This window comes from Pristis pectinata, chromosome 10, assembly GCF_009764475.1.
Source record: "Pristis pectinata isolate sPriPec2 chromosome 10, sPriPec2.1.pri, whole genome shotgun sequence".
Taxonomy (NCBI): Eukaryota; Metazoa; Chordata; class Chondrichthyes; order Rhinopristiformes; family Pristidae; genus Pristis; species Pristis pectinata.
In genome coordinates this window covers 85994438-86012257 of record NC_067414.1, presented here as the reverse complement: position 1 = coordinate 86012257, position 17820 = coordinate 85994438, and the positions used below count along the sequence as shown (strand labels likewise).

General features: G+C 44.7%; 1 protein-coding gene across 8 annotated transcripts in view; it reads left to right on the top strand.

The window, feature by feature from the left end:
• The window catches only part of LOC127574818 (tyrosine-protein kinase Fyn), a 198771-nt gene that overhangs the window by 114330 nt on the left and 66621 nt on the right, over positions 1-17820 (top strand). Inside the window, exon 1 of one of the 8 annotated variants that reach the window (XM_052024207.1) lies at positions 14977-15026. The exons of the other annotated variants lie outside the window; for them this stretch is intronic. The gene's annotated coding sequence lies outside the window, so the exon portion shown is untranslated. Of the gene's footprint in view, positions 1-14976; positions 15027-17820 lie in introns of those variants that run through there. 8 annotated transcript variants of the gene reach the window in all.

Genomic DNA, 17820 nt, shown 5'->3' with positions numbered 1-17820 from the left:
TTCTCTGTTAATGTTTTACAAATTGTTATTGAGTGGTGAATATCTGTTGCGAATATGCTTGCCATCTCTGGACATCCTAATCGTAGTTTCACCACCTGTCCCCCTGCATTCACCACCCTAACCTCACTCTCCCACTATTGTTCAATATGCCAGTTCATGGTGTGTTGCCTTCATCTGCCAGTTGGAAAGCAGGCAGACACTTATTAAATAGATAATTCCCTCCAAATGTGTTTATCCAATATTTTTATAACCATTAAGCAGCAACTTTCAAAGAACCCAATTAATTTTTTTTAAAAAGTGTTTTTGATTTTTCTCCTTGGTTGCTTATAGCAGTGTCCAGGGGATTAATTTTTAATTCCTGGGAACTGCAAAGCATTGCAAGAGGATTGAACACACTCATAGGGAAATGGGACTCCCAGGAAGGAAATGGCCCAATGTTTCTGCTCTCATTAGATTCCATTTCCCCAGTCCTTTAACTCCTGATGCACCCCACACTTATTCACAATAGAAAAGCAATTAAACAAGCCCATTAATTTTACTTTGCATCAACCAATCAAACAAAGCATGCTTTTTAATAGAACCAATAAAAATCCTTCTGTTTTTAGGTTTTGGGCCACTTTGTGTGGCTTTGTGTGACTATGTGGCTTCTGATCAGTGTCTTGAAATCAAGGGAGGGGCTAAAGGTACATTTGCTCCAAATCTGAAAGATGGAATTCTATGCCTTTAAATTAGAGTTGCTGTAGTAACTGGTGGTACATTCAGATGGGGATGTGGGAAACCATTTCCACTTCAGAGGGAGAGTGAAACTAGTCAATAAATAGAAGGTGGTGACTCAGAAATCCAAACCAGAATTCATGCAAAGCTGTGTTACCTGAAGAATGACTTTAGTGTGGGTCATTATGGGACATGGAGGGCTATATATGCAAAAAGGCGGAAGGAGTGGAAGGGAAATGGGATGGGACTCGTATCAAAGTTTGTCAACATTTATAACACCACAAGAGGAGCTGTATCCATGCTGGCATAGAGTTAGTGGATTTAAATTTCTAAAGACCTATCACTGTGTGTGTGGTAACCTTATGGATGTAGCAATCACCTCAGTCTATTTGGCAAGCTCAATGTGCCTCGGAAGAATTGCTTTAGGCCTCTAAAAACAGAAACCTAAAAACTGATTAGGAGACTTGTATGGTGACTAGTAGGTTAGAATGGGCTTTTCAAAACAAAACTTGTTATAAGGAGATGAATAAAAATATTTATCTGAAACAATGAGGAATCCTTGTGCATTCTTTGGAATATTGTAGGCAGCTCAAGGACTTCCAACATTGTGGGTGTTGATCCAGCTTTGCTGTCTGCCTGCCAACTCTACTTTCCACAGATGGTGAAAGACAATATCTGGAAATGTCACAAGTTTTTCTCTACAGGCAGAAGAACTGATAGTGAAGTAATGGCATCAGAGGTTTTAAAAACTGCAGTTATGGACGAACCAACTGCTGGTCTGTCGTTCTCCCTCCTCCAACCCTTCCATCCCTCCCCGATGCAGATCAGCCAGATTGTTTTTGTTGACCAAGGGTTGTAATTGAGAAATTAGTTGCAAATTGGGTATTTGCATTTAGAACAAATTACCACAGAACATAACAAAATAAAGTGATTGTTGGAGGGTTTCCCAGTTGTAAGGCAGGGATGGGAGGTGTTGAGATGAGATCAGCCAATGGTGACAGGACACCCGATTATCTGCTTGCATCCAAGCCTTCAAACTTTCTGAGAATGTTTTGGCAAAGTACAGGTATGGTGGTGATGTCACACTCAAACAACCAGAGTAGTAACCCTGAGGCCCAGACTAACTATCGGAGACCATAGTTGAAATCACACCATGGCATCTGTGCAAGTTAAACTCAGTTATTTAAAAGAACTTCATTAGTGATGGATTGTTGTAAAAACCTGCTCGGTCCTCTAAGAGAAGGAAATCTGCCATCCTTGGCTGACCTATGTGACTCCACACCCTCCAGTGGGTTTGACTCTGGCCTAGTTCGCCTGTCAGTTCAGAGGTAATTTGCAATGGGCAATAAGTTTTGGTGCGACATCTTGATTCTGAAAAATGAATAGAAGTCGAGCTTTGGAATTCGTGTTGTTTTGTCACCTGATGTCATTTCCAGCCTGGTGCCTGGTCCCTCAGTGCATGGATTATGTTCCCAGCATTAGCCGTCTCTTGAATGCATGTCTCCAGAGCTACTTTAAGTGAAACTGCCAAGAAGGACTCCAATAGGCTTCATGTTTCACAGCCATCCTGATTTACTTTAGGTTACAAGAAACCTCTGGTTTCCCACTTACCTCTGGCCGTGGACCTCCACTCCAGGCCTGACATTCTGAAAATGCTGCAGACTCTCTCCTGTCTGCTTGGCACCAGCCATTTCAGTCTGGCTGCAACTTTATAGCAAGTGTTCATATCTGACATTGGTGTCTTGCTCGTGCTCCATTGAGACTGTTCTGATCCACTTCTATCCACGCTTTACTGTTGACTTGGCCTTGTTTCCTGATGTCTGCACTGTTCCACAACAATGAAATGGCATCCATGGGTTCATGCCACCAGATTCCAGCACCTGCAGTCTCTCATGTCTCCACGGATTCAGGCTAGCTCCCTCGGATGTCTGCATGTTGCAATGGAGTCATTTGTGCATGAGTGAGAATACAAAGTACAGGGGACAAGAATATCCATTCGTGTATTGGGGACAAGCTGAGGGGAAGAACCGGGGAAGATTTCCCTGGAATGTTACTTCAAGTCGAGCCAGAAGGGTCGGAAGAAGTAAATGGACATGAGAACAACTTTAAGATGGGTACATTTTGGCGAGCTGACCCATCATAACTCTACTCCTGTTACGTCCTACATGGACTACAGCTGTGAATCTTGCCCCCACCTCCCCTCACTCCAACTTGTTGTCCAACCCTGGTGGTATGATATCCTTCAGGCATCGCATCCTTTGGTACTTGCAACTGCAGCTGTAGACAGCAGCATCTCCTCCCCTGACAACAGCCGACCCTTGTTGCATTGTCCCTCCTGCTCCATGGTGTATTGGCCACTTTGCTTATGTAAGTGCCTCGTGACTCTCGAACAATGTTGAGGTTCCTTCGCCACTGCTCCATCACCTGCCTGAGCTGCTCTCGCTGGCCACTAAGCAAATCAAACCATTGCCCTTACCTCGGGTGTGATTGGCATCTGGGTCAAAACAACGAGGTGACTCTCTCCCACCCCCTTCCAAGGCTTCACACTACAGCAGCTCTGAAACCAGCTTAACGACGCCGAGCTGAACCCTCTGTCGACAGCACTTAATACAGATATGAGTGCCTGGGATCGCACTGCTCTCCGCCATCTCCCCCGCAGTGCAAGTATAATGTACCTCCTGTACTGTGTTCCTCTATTGCACTTCTGTTTACATAACTGAAGTTTTATGTAATTAATTCACTTGGATTATTTTAAACTGATTAATTGCTTCCTTCCCCCCTGCACCTCCTTCCCACTAGCGCCAAATACTAAACTTCCCACTTGTTTGCAAAAGCACTCTGATGTTTGGCTTTGTGCCTTAGCTGCATTATGTTAAGCATGACTCTCAAAGGCACATTGTGAAGTTGCTCGATGAATTGCACACAACTTGGCATTTAACCTCTTCGGAATTTGGGTGACTGGATCGTAACCCCGTGCATTTGCATACAGCACTTGAATCATATAACAATGTTTGGGGGAGGTGTGAGAGAGGGGGGTCTCCTTCTGATGGTCTTCCGTTTGCTTTGGATTTTACTGGACTGACTGACATGTGCATGTAGTGATCTGTCCCTGGTCTCCCCCTTTGGTCGTTTTTAGTCCTGGGTGCACTCAACCCTTCTGCTGCCCCATGCACAGGTTGGTGTGGGGTGATTTACTTCCGACAACTGTTCAGATTTCTCTCTGCATCACTGAAATTGTTTAATGGATTCACATTAGCAATAGAAAAAAGGGTATTTTGCCACAAGTGTAAGATGTTCCGTTGTTGGGGTTGAAAAGCATCAGACTTTCCAGCTCAGTGCTCGTTGAGGTGAGTGATGAATGGTCTCTTGTTTCCCCATCCGTTACCCATGCCAGAGTCGAGTGCTCCTCGCCAGAGTCAAGTACTCTGCCTGACCCAAGGGCTTTAGTGCAACACTAGTACAAGGTTTTCTTCCCAATCATAGCATTTAACATAGAACATCGAACAGTACAGCACTGGACAGGCCATTCGGCCCACAATGTTGTGCCAATTTATACTAAATGTCCTCTTCCTGTGTATCATCCACATCCCTCCATTCCCTCCATTCATGTGTCTAACTAAAAGCCTCTTAAACTGTCAAGCTGCCTGCTTCCATTCCAGGCACCTACTGCTCTCTGCGGGAGAAGAAACTTGCTCCTCACATCACCTTTAAATTCCCCCCCAACACCCCCCCCCCCCCCAACCTTATAAGCATGTTCTCTGGTATTTGACATTTCTGATATCGGAGTGATGTGGTCAGTAGCAGGCAAAGCTGTGCTATGAAGCACATACCCAACAATTGTTTCCCAAGTGACAGTAGATGACTCAGTGAGGGGGTTTAACTAATAATCTAATAATCCAGAGAATCATTCAAATACCACCCTCACACTTGCAGGCATTTGAATTCAGTTGCAAAGAATAGTGTAAAATATAAAAAAAAATTATCATTTGCTGCAAAGGAATTTAGTTTGGGACTGAAGTGATGCAAACATCTTGTTAGAAAATGGAAGTTGTGAGGAATCCCATCACCCAGTTCAACGAGCTGGGATTACTCACTGTTTCCAGTAGCTGCAGTGTTTCTTTGGAGCAAGTGTTTTGCATGAAAATGCTGCTCAGTGTTGTGAACTGAAGACCTTTCAGTTGCTCTGTTTAAGTACCATTGATGATGGTTGTACTGGCAATTTATCACAGTCCAATTAACCATGACGTACTTATGCCATGCATTACCTGGATATCATTAGGTCCAAACAAAATCGCACTTTGCCACCTCAAAACAAGATTGCCTGTCAAATTAATTTATAATTTGCTAATGTGAATTGTCGAGAACCGATCATAATTCAGAGAGAAATCCAAGAGCTCCATAAACCGAAAAGTATCATAAGAGATCTCAATTAACTCATACATCATGCAGCCTGCAAAATGAAATTTGGGTTTTAATTCTCCCGTAATTTTTGAGATTGTGCAGCAGTGATATGATAACATCTTCAAGTTTATTAAGTGATGCACCTATTATGTGCCACAGAGCAAGAACTCCATATATCTGGTGTCTGCTTTCATTCCTGTTGCGTTGATACATTTGACATCAGAGTTCATCTAAACCATAGTAAATTGCTCTGGATTCTAGCCTACTCCACGCAGTACTTGGAAAAGTATGAAAGACCCAATTCCAAAGGTACTGCGGATTATTATTTCTCTATTCTTAACTGCCTGTGTTGTGGACAGTATGGTGGGGTAAAAGAAAGGGGAGCATTTCAAGTTTTACTGTCCTCACAGTGACTGGTAGTGGTAAAGATTACATTACTGTACTTCCAAGATTATCTTCCTGGAGAGAAGTTGGTGTGAATGAACTGGTGATGTCCAGAGGGGTGATGGTGTGAATGGACTGCGGGTGTGAATGAATGGGTTGGTGGTGTTGTGAGGGACGGCGGTGGGAATGGATGGCTCTGCCCATGAAGCAGATGGCACATGGAGGGGTGAAGCTTGAGGTTGGCGTTAATGGTGTGGGTTGAGGGGGTAGATTGGAGATTGGGGTCAGTGTGGGGTGAGAGGATGGGGTGGGGTGAGGGGTAGACTGGAGATTGGGGTCAGTGTGGGGTGAGAGGGTGGGGAGGGGTGAGGGGTAGACTGGAGATTGGGGTCAGTGTGGGGTGAGAGGGTGGGGTGGGGTGAGGGGTAGACTGGAGATTGGGGTCGGAGTGGGGTGAGGGGTAGACTGGAGATTGGGGTCAGGGTGGGGTGAGGGGTAGACTGGTGATTGGGGTTGGTGTGGGGTGAGAGGGTGGGGAGGGGTGAGGGGTAGACTGGAGATTGGGGTCGGAGTGGGGTGAGGGGTAGACTGGAGATTGGGGTCGGTGTGGGGTGAGAGGGTGGGGAGGGGTGAGGGGTAGACTGGAGATTGGGGTCGGAGTGGGGTGAGAGGGTGGGGAGGGGTGAGGGGTAGACTGGTGATTGCGGTGGGGTGACGGGTAGGAGCGGCTGGGGGAAGATTGTAGATGTGCTTCGGGGTAGGATGAGGTGGACCGATGATTGAGGCCGGATTGAGCATGCTCAGTGCCTTTCTCTTGTGCAGATCCCAGCCCCAGGGAGTTTGGTGCCTGTTGTGTCTCATTTTCACTGAGAATTGACAATAATTGTTGCTGCCTGCCTGATTGTTTGGGTTTCTGTGCCCACTGTCCTCAGATTCAATAACTCAACAATTACTGTGCGAGGCAAGGGACCATTTCTTGTGCCTCTACTATCAAATCAATTAGCTGCAGTGCAGGAGAAAGAAATCCTTGAACCGTAAATCATGGTGCTTGAGACCAATAACATCATCTCCGCCTTTTAATGTTTCCCTTGAGCAGGAGAGGAAAGAGGGAGTGGGAGAGAAGACTGAGCTTAAACCTCCAGGATTGTCCCTGGAGACTTCTGGAATTGGAGATAATCTGCAGAGAAATTGTGTGCGTGTTACAACAGTATTATGCTTTATTACTTTCTTGAGCACTTTTATTTATTAGTTAAACGCTGTTAAATGTTTAACACAGATAATTGAGAGGTGCCTCACTTCGGTAGCAAGAATAAAGAGGTCACTTCCTGCAAGCAAACCACTCAACTGTGCTTGGTCTCTTTCAGTATCCCAGCTGCCAACCAAGCAACACTTTTAACATCACGAGTCCTGATTCAGAAATCTCTGGCTTCCAGCTTGACTGAACCAGGTACCGCTGGAGGCAAACTCTATGCAGTTCAGAGGGTACGGTGCATTGCTAGAGAATTGAGTTGTACCAACGATCTGTCTATTTATAAATCAAATGGAATAAGCACGAGCCTCTCCTGGTTCACTTTCTTCCATCAGCCCACCTCTAGCACAGACAAGCTTTGTTTGTCCATTTGTGCTCTGTGGGAAAGACATGGTGTGGAACATAGAACAGTACATCACAGAAATGGGCCCTTCAGCCCAAGATATCTGTGCCGAGCGTGATGCCAAATTAAACTAATCCCTTCTGCTTGTACATGATCCACATCCCTCCATTCCCTGCATATTCAGGTGTCTATCTAAAAGCCTCTTGAATGCCACTATTGTATCTGCTTCCACCTCTACCCCGGCAGCCCATTCCAGGCACCTGTCTATTTAAAATTGCCCTACACATCCCCTTTAAACTTTCCCCCTCTCATCTTAAATGCATGCCCTCTAGTATTCGACACTTCTACCCTGGGAAAAAGACTCTGACTTTCTACCTTATCTTTGCCTCTCATAATTTTATTAACTTTCATCAGGTCTCCCCTCTGCCTCCGACGCTCTAGAGAAAACAGTCCAAGTTTAGTAATCCATAGGGAAGGTATGGTTGTGGTGCAGCAGTTAAGTTACTGAACTAATAACTCAGAGATCCGAGTTCAAGTCCCACAGTGGAATTTAATCCATTTTTAAAGAAAACTATTCATTAAATGATGGACCAAAACTCAGAGATTATTGAGTAATCCCACCTGTCATCAATTTTTGTTAGGGCAGGAAATTTGCCACTTTTACCCAAATGTGACTCGAGATCTCCAGCAATGTGCTTGACTATAACTACACTCCAGCAAGCCTCTCAGATGTTACGTTGTGTTACGACAACGGTTACATAAAGCAGAATGAAGCCTGACAGGCCACAAGCAACCTCAGCGCTGAATTTGGATGTGGTATAATCGCTGTAGTTTATCACTTTTCCTCCTTCATCACTGGATCAAAATCCTGGAAACCCCCATCCCACTTAATGGCACTCTAGGAGTATGTTGATCAGAAGGGGCTGCAGCAATTCAAGAGGGCAGCTCACCACAACCTTCTTGGGGACAATTGGGGATGAGTGATAAACGCTAACCGGGACCTGAGAACTAAATTAATTTTTAAAATTAAAGTGTTTTAAAAAAAAGGCATTTACTTGTGCTAATGTAGGAGTCATTTTGAAGGAACTGAGATGTGCAAGAAGCAGTCCAGATGTATGCAGGAAAAACAAAATGCTACAGGCCATTCCAGCCCAGTATATTCCCCATATTTTACAGCTGCAGTAGACACAAGCTAACTAATCCCCACTATCATAGCAGTTAATTTCAGAGGCACAGCCTGGAACCTGATCAATGTAGCCACTTTCAGGCAGAAGCTGTTTAAAATGGGTGACTCCGGTTCATTGCTTCTGTATAAAAGGCAACAATTAGTGGAGACACTATGATTACTCTGGTAGACCAGCCTTTGCTGTTGCTGTTCTTTCTGTGTTTGATATAGACACGATCCTTGTGGGAAAGGGAACTCCACGATCACCCCCCACTGGAATCTATCGAGGAGATGCTGTTAACTCTCCCACAAAATAGTGATGATAAATGGCTAGGGTAGATGTTGGTAATCCAATACCTGCGACAACCTATCATCCCTTAATGCAGTGGCTTTCAAACCTTTTGAGCAGAGTTCCCCTCTCTGCAAACTTTTGCTTGCTCTCCAACTCTACCGGCCTGGAATAACAATGATATATGCAAAGCTATTGCTTGACAGCCTGTGTGTACACATAACTAAGGCTTCAACAGTTCCACAATATTATATTACCTACACCTGCAAGTATCAAGAAGGCAACCTCTCACCCATAGTTGGAAGTCCTGTGTTAATGTGAAACCTGGCTCTGTTTTTCTGTGGGCAGTCTGAATATTTGAGGGGAGGATTTTGAAACCAGTGTCCTGAGGTTGCCCTCCCACTTCCTTTCTCCAGCGGCCGACCTTTAACACAGCCAGTACAGAGAATCCAACTGCACCCAAATAAGATGGACCAAGTGGCAAAAGGGCTGACTGATGTATTTTGTGCCGACTTTAATCCAGAACCCTTCCAAGGAGGCCCAAGAGGCTACAGATGCTGGAATCTGGAACAAATAAGAAACTGATGGAGAAACTTGGCAGGTCAGGCAGCATCTGTGGAGGGAAATGGACAGTCAGTGTTTCGGGTCAAGACTCTTTATCTGATAATAAGTCATAACTGTGGCCAAGGAGTGTTTCTTAAATTGAATCTCCAGTGTCCCATTGGTCTGAAACTCAATCATCTCTTCCTGAGAATCAAAAGAACTGGAAGTATGAAACAAAAGTAGAAATGCTAGAAACTCTCAGCAGGTCAGGCAGCTTCAGTGGAGAGAGAAATAGAGGGTTTTCAAGCTGAAACATTTAACTCTTGTTTCCCATTTCTTCCTGAAGGCCATTTGATAAATGGGACAGGGTTACTGCCTAAGCCACAAAAGGCTGGATAATCCAATCTCTAGACTCCATTTCCTTTGGGAAGGTATTTCTCCAAACCGGCTCTGAGAGATTTAAAGTGAATTATGATTGGTTCCACAATGTTCAATAGTTCTAATTCTGTCTGTACGATGGTGCAAGTCAAAAAAAGAGCAGATGGGAAAACTGAAACAGTCTCAGTCTTCCTTTCCAGAGATCCAGTTATCTAGATTGGCCACAGTTACGACTTATTATCTTTGCACTCATGCTAATCATTTTATTTTGAGTGAAATATTACAAGGCAAGAGGAGTGAGGAGCCTTTGGGACTAGGTCGGTCTTGTTTGTGAAGGAAAGGCAGAGAGCGCAAGAGAGAGATTTGCATTAGGTCTGATGGCTGGGTTGTTCTTTCCATCTTCCCCTGCCTTTGCGCCTTCTCCCTCTCTTTCTTCATTTCACACCCCCTCTCACTCTAACTCCATTCCCTCCCTTCCACACCTTCCAAGACTCTTTGCCTCTCTCAACCACCTGCCCTCCCTCATCCACTGCTGCTCCTGCTGCCCAGTAGATTAAATGGTGCAGGATTGAAGCCATTGACTGCAATGGTGTGCAGGTTGCATCATGGATTATTCTCTCTCCCATCCCACACCTTACTAGCATGGACTGTTGAGGTAGTGGGATAGGCAAGGGGTAGGTCAAACAGGGCCTGCCAAAGAGGTGTCTGCTACTACTTCCAAGTCCCCTACATCCAGATCCCCTGCAGTTGAAGACTTCTGTTCTACCATATACAGATTGATTGCCATAACACCACTATGCCCATGACCAATCCACTGGAAAAGGACTTTGCTACCCAGTATTTATCTCTCGGTCAATATTCCATTCTCACATTGTTTGTGGGAGCTCGCTGTGGGAATGTGCTCCGCTCCATTGCCTACATTATAACAATGGCTATATCTCAAAAACACTTGATGGGCTCTGAAGCACATTAGGGCATTCTGTAAGGTATGTGAAAGCACTACTGAAATTTCGAATGGTAGAGATTGTTCTGCGAGGCATATTCAACAGAATTTTAATTGCATAATAAATTCCAGTATTTAGGCCACAAGCACCCATTTTAGTAAGTCGTTGCTGTAAAATCGCACAAACTAAATGTGAGGTTTGTATCTTAATGCACCTAATCTATCATTTCAGCCCCTTCTCCGCATTCTAATATTTTTTTAAATAACCCCAATGGTTTTCCTCCCTGCCCAATGCAGATGAGGAAGAGTAACCAGCGGGTAAATGTTTAACATGATCAGAGAAGGATTGATTTAATAGTCAGGAATTTTAAATGACTTGCATATTAAGGGGTTTTTAATTTCTTTCACAGATTATTTGTCCTGCAGTACATTGTTTTTGTAATTAAGACCTCAGGCTGTTAGACTAGAGTGCTGTTGGATCTTGTGCAATGTCCAATATCTTACCAAAGACCAGAAGAATGAAAGTGTTCCAATTGCTTTTACTAACCTGCAGGATATAAGAGAATAAAATAATGGTTGAGCTTTCTTAAAAGATTTATTTTTCCTGCAGTTAGATTGTTCTTTAAAGTCTATCAATAGCTTCTAGAATCTTGGAAGGACTGATTGTCAACCACAAGGATTTCAGTGCGTCGAGGGATTCACTAGCCTTGACTCCTCGCCCTGCGTTGGCATCATCAGGAGAGAGATTTCCACAGCCGCAATTTGCCTTCTGGATCCCAGCCCGTCGCTCTTAGGTCCTGCTATCTCTGTATCTGTGGCATATTATAGCGTGGTATAAACTGTCACTGGGATCCAAGCGCGCCTGAAAACTCTTTTCATTAAAAATAGCTCTGACTAGCCCGTGGTGTTCCCTTCCAGCCCAGGCTTTCTGTCTGCCTTGCATCTCCATGCTTTTCACATCAGCCTTTGAACTGGTCTTTCAGAAGCTGTCCTCCTTGCTGTCACATGACTTATTGGCAAGTAATCGATTAGTCAACTATTGCTGCTTGGTTGGGCTTTGAATTTTAACTCGTTCATGTGCAATATAAGCGGAAGTGCAACTTTACACTCAGGTGTTTGCACGATGTTATTGGAATGTTGCCAAGGATTAGAAGAGACTGGAGTACTGCTTAGAACAGAGATTTAACAAAGAAGTTCATAAAAGGTTTCAAAGAGGTAAATGAGGTGAAACCACTTCAGGAGGGTCAGTAAGCTGAGAGCAGAGATTTAAGATGATTAGCAAAAGCACCAGAGGAGACAAGGAAAGAATTGTTTAACCAGCGACTTTAATCTGGAATGCATGGTTTAAACAGGTCCTTGGCCAGATTGAAAGGTAGCTTGGATATCTGCTTGAAAAGAAAAAGTTTTCAGGGTTATTATTAGAGAACAGGGGAGAGAGCTAATTGTACTTCTGTTTCAAAGAGACAACAGAGCTATGCTGGGTCTTGTGCCTCCTTGAAAATGCATGGCAGATAAAAACTGTGCTTGATGGGAACACCACGGGTTAGCGAGACCTTTCCTTTGTTAAGAGCTTTCAGACGTGGTAGGATGAGTGACAGTTGATACCCCACTCCACTATAGACGCAGAGATAGTGGGGTCCTGTGAGCAATGGGCTGTGATCCAAAATACAGGATGAGACTGTGGAAATCTCTCTGCTGTTGAGGAAATTGCTCTCCTAATTATGATGCTGAAGCCAAAGCCCCAAGGGAGGTAAGGAATCAATGCCAGAGAATCACTGGTGTTAGGGATTTCAATGTATTGATAAAAGTTATGGTTGATAATTGATCCTTGTAATGGGATGTGTAAAAGCATGGAGCTTTGTGCCCTGCATTGGTCAACTAATATTAGTCGTCATCTTGTCCATAGCTGGTTGGACCTTGCTGTGTGCAAATGGGCTGCTGTTTTCCTCTGTTACCGTCAATGTTATGCATCCAAATCCACTGCCTCAAACAAATAAAACTGCAGAGACACAAGAGACTGCAGATGCCCGAATCTGGAGCAACACACAAGATGCTGGAGGAACTCAGCGGGTCAGGCAGCATTTATGGAGGGAAATGGACAGTTGACGTTTCGGGTCAAAACCCTTCATCTGAACTCCATAGACTCTCATAGACGCCATAGACATGACGAGAAATGAGATTGGTCAGTACAGTTAAAAAAAATTTAGCTACCCACCCCACAATGTAATGGGGTCTTTCACATCAACCCAGGAGGGAGTAGGCAGTACATTTGTTTAATATTTTATTTGTCGGAAATGGATTTTGAATAATGCAGCACCTTTAGTAGAATACCAGTTAGCAGAACACTATTACAGCGCCAACGACCCGGGTTCAATTCTGGCCGCTGTCTGTAAGGAGTTTGTATGTTCTCCCCATGTCTGTGTGGGTTTCCTCCAGGTGCTCTGGTTTCCTCCCACATTCCAAAGACATACTGGTTAGGAAGTTGTGGGCATGCTATGTTGGCGCTGGAAGCATGGCGACACTTGCAGGCTGTCCCCAGAACACTCTATGCAAAAGATGCATTTCACTGTATTTCAATGTACATGTGACTAATAAAGATATCTTAGCTGATTGCTTTATATTGGGTTAGAGGAGATACCATGTCAGCCTAACTGATTTGTAGGAATTAAATAATTAACTAAATTTTGCGTGTGGCAGGAAAAGCTGATTAAACATGTTCATGACAGAAGTACTGGAATGAAATGGAGAAATGCGTGGAGAAAGATCTAAGTACTTGGCAGGGAAACACTTTAAATCTCGATACTCTCATGGACAATACAATAATTGTTTCCAAAAAGTATTTCCGGAGTTAAGAGTAGTGGGTCCATTTGACAGCATTGCAAAGCATTCCTTGCTGCTGGGGAGCCCAGCTCAGAGGGATCATAGAATCATTGTAGTGCAGGAGGCTATTCGAGCTATTGAGTCACTACTGGTTCTTGGAAGAGAAGTCCAGCCAGTATTATTCCTTGGCTGTTGCAAATCACAAGCTGAACAGATGGAAACAGGAAACCTGGCACCTTGGGAGATCCTCATGAGGGATTTCCCATGCTTAGTTTGGAAGAATTTAAGGGTGAGGGTCATAGTGGGTTTTCCTGTTTATTGAGAAGTGTCTTACTTGTGTTTTAGTTTTGCAGTCCCTTCACTGCCTAGCGAAGTAGAATTCACCTGTAACATGAGAAGTGATCTTGTACAATAACAAATGGTCACATGAGGCTGGAGCAGAGTGGGCTGAATGGCCTCTCTCATAGGTACAGGTGTAACTGGAAGGGCAGGTGGATGGCCTACTCCATCCTCCAACCCTTCTGGATGTGCCTGATAACCATTTAACTGTGTCTGATGCCTGGCTGGTGGTGCAGTGATAGCTTGTTGTCAGTGAACCTTGTGTTTGACTTCAGCCAATATTGGTGGGGATTATATTTGGGGGTGAGGTTAGGGAGTGGTGGGCATTGCATCGATAGTGATCGGAAATAACAAAGTCACATTGTAGTAAAGGTATTCACTCCAGGGGCTGCTAACCCGAGAAGTTTTAAGGTAAGAGGTTGGAGAACACTGGCCACTAACAGTAGAGCAGCCTTAATGAAGGGTCTTGGCTCGAAACGCCAACTGTCCACTTCCCTCCATAGATGCTGCCCGACCTGCTGAGTTCCTCCAGCATTTTGTGTGTTGTTCCAGATTTCCAGCATCCGCAGCCTCTTGTGTGTCTCCACTAACGGTACAGCTGCTTTATATGCTGCAGCGGTCCTGCAGAGATTCCCAACTAACACTTGATGTGATGCGTTCCTGTGGGTTTTTGTGATGTGTTTGGCTTGCCACTGTGAAGAGGTGGGTGTGATGTTCGGACACGGTAATTTGTGGAAGTGAACTTCCAAGCATTCAGGACAGGCTTTTTGGACTGTGGAGGAGGAGGTAGGTTCTGAGGCCATGATCTTGCTGAACAGCAGAGAAGGCTCAAGTGGCCTTGTGGTCTACGCTCTTGTGCTCTGAAAACTTGTGCAGGGGCTGGACTCTCCCAGTCTGACCCATTTTGCAGTGGGTAGTGAGGACTGCGACAGCAACCTCCCACACAGCTCCTGGAATATGGTCCTCAGCCAAGGCTCGGAGGGTGGGCTAGCCACCCTTTCATTTACCGAAGAAAAGAAGCTTTTGATTGCATTGGCCCCAACCAGGCTTTGTGCTATTGCATTTCCTTGCCAGCTGACCTTTAACCCCTTGGTTTTAAGCCAGGTGCACCACAACAACTGTTCCTCAGATAAGTGCAGTCAATTTTAAATGCAGCCTGGGTTCAACAGCAACTTTCCTGTTCCTGTGAACTGGTTTCTCTTTTCTTTCCCTCTCCATTTTTCTTTCCTCTTTATGTGCTGGGTCGAGCTGGAGTGGTGGGGTGAGGGGTGGGTGGAAAGGCGTGGAAATGATATTCAGAAAGCAACGATGCTAGGCTTAGCTGTGTGCCAGCCTTCTGTTGGCACTGAGAGATGGAGTCAGTGTTGGGCCCTGCAGTGGAGGGAATCTTTTTGCTAATAGTTGGATCTTTGTAATACAGTGATTTCTCAGCCTAAATGCACGCTGTTACTTGGGAAGGTAGGTTGTAGACGGAGAGTGAACTCGGTCTTTACTTTCTTTTCCATCTCCCCTTGGCCTCTCGGAGCCAGACTTGCCCGTGAGATCCTCCTCCTTGACCTGCTAAGCTGCTGACTTACCCAGCTCTCTGGTCTTTTTAAGTTAACTGCTGTTTTTGGTTCCATCATCCTGCCCCCTCCCTTTCACAACACATCATCATCACCTTAAAGCCATCAGTTGGTCCTCTTGCCCTTGCACACTGTTGCCCCATCTAACCATTAGAGTCAGATGGACACCAAGTCAATGCCAATCATCAAGTGTATGTTTACACTAATCTGCTGGGTTTTTTTGTAACTTCCCCATTTTGCCATTAACACAGAAGGATCTGAGTGTCCTGGTCCATGATTCACTCAAGACTAGTGTACAGGTCCCGCAAGTAAATTGAAAAGCTAACCAAATGTAAATGATTATTGCTAGTGGAATTGAATACAAAAGGATGGAGGTTATGCTTCGGTTATACAGAGTCTTAGTGAGACCACATCTGGATTACTGTGTCAAGTATGGGTCTCCATATTTAAGGAAGGATCTTAATGTGTTGGAAGCATTTCGGCAAAGATTTAGTAGACTAGTGGCTGAAATGGGTGGATTATTTTGTGCGGGTAAGTTGGACAGTCCAAGCTTGTATCCACTGGAGTTCAGAAGCATGAGAGGAGACTCGACTCAAACATTTAAGGGGCCTTGCTGGGTGGATGTGGAAACGATGTTTCTTTTTGTGGGACTATCTAAAATTAGGGGGTCACCATTTTAAAATAATGAACAAGATGAGGCTAATCTTTTCTTCTGGGGGTTGTTGTTTTTGTAACTCTCTTCCTCAAAGGGCAATGGAAGCAGAGTGTTTGAATGTTTTTAAAGCAGCGGGTGATAGATTCATGGTGAGTGGAGACAGTGGGTGTGAATGGTACGTTGGAATGCAAAGTTAGGGTTACTATCACATCATGATCTTGTTTAAAGACTCAAGGAGCCAAGTGGCCTAATTCTGCTCCTAGTCTCTGTATCATGTCTGAGGTATTTATGTGCCTCTTTGTTCATCCAATTGCACTTCAGGTAGAATTCAATTTCAGTAGATATTACTAACTCTTCAGGCTCCCCATTTTGAATTTGACACCATTACAGATGTCGTGTAATCTTCTGGCAACACTTTCAGTAAAGTATTGCTAAATGGCAGTGTGTAAGTGGACAATGTACCTAGTGTCTTCAGAACTGTGCGTGTTCACTGACAATTGTAATTGTTAGTGATTGATTGACAATTACAATTAAAAAAATTGATAATTACAAGTTCAATTCCACTTGTAATGTCAAAAGTAGGTGGTTAGACTCTTGTTTTGTTGTAGATGATCACTGCCTGACACCTTTCCAGCACAAACATTGTTTGCCACTAATTAGGCCGTGCCTGAACGTTGTCCAGATCTTGCAAAAAATGCCAGGCAGTGATTATCCCCAAAAAAGAGAGCTGAACCACCTACTTTTGGCATTCAATGGCATTGTCATTTGCAAATCCCCCACCAATATTGTGGGGCTCTGTATAGACTGTAGTTCAACTGGATACTATGTCTATAAGAGCAGAGATACTACAGCAAGTGACTTGTCTCCTGACACCCCAAAGTCTTCCCACCATCTACAAGGTGCAAGTCAGGAACTGGATGAGTGCAGCTCCAGTAATTCTTGAGGCTCTAAACCATTCAGGACAAAGCAGCCTGCTTGATAAGGCACCCCATCCACCACCTTAAACACAGGTGCGCAGTAACTGCAGGGTGTGACATCTCCAAAATGCATTGCAGTCACCCAGGCTTATCTGAGTGCACCTCTGAAACATGCCGGCTCTGGCACCAAGGAGGACAAGGTCAGTGGGTGCATGGGAACACCACCCCATGCAGTTCCCCTTCTAGTCTAACACTGTCCTGCTTTGGAAAATGAATCAGTGGTCCCTCTTTAAAGCTGGGTCTAAAGCCTGGGACTCCCTACCCAACCACACTGTGGAAGCACATTCACCAGCAGACTGCAGTGGTTTATGAAGAAGCTTGGCCATCACCTTCTCGAGGGCGATTGAGGATGAGCAATAAACGGTGGCCTCACAATGTCCCAAAATTTATTTCAAAGTGTGTTGACATTCACCAAGTCCAATTCACTCCAAAGATTAGGCAGTAAACAACAGGCAATTGCAAAAACTTCCAGTGAAGGAGAACACAAGGAAATGGGAGCAGGAGCAGTCTACATGCCTCTCAAGCCTGCCCTACCATTCAATATGATCATGGCTGATCAGCCCCAGGCCTCATCTCCTCTTCCGCGCCAGACCTCTGTAGCACTCATTCATCTGGAAAGTTGGGCTGGGTGTTGGAAGAGGAGCACCCCTCCAACAATTAATGGGACCAGGGCTTGTAACCACTGGAAGCCATCTCACCCAGTGGAGAGAAGAGCAGTACCATTAGTGAAAAAGTTGTGCTAGGGCCAAGCAGGTGAAACGACATCATGTAGGATTAACAATTGGAGCAGGGCTGCTGTTGGTGCACAGACCACACTATGGACAGAAACCATGAGCATGTTAAGCGCTGAGCTCCGTGGCCCGCAGTTCGAAGAGATGTGCAGCACTGATGGCCAGTGAGAAAGCCACAATAACATGTCAGTTGCTCTGGCTTCACTTGTGGCTTTAAAGCAGAGTTTTGTGGTGGTCTGTTGGGGAGCCAAGGGGGGTGTACGGAACAGTAGAGGCTTCACCATGAATCTTCCTCCTGAGGATTGCATGAGAAACATTGCATGA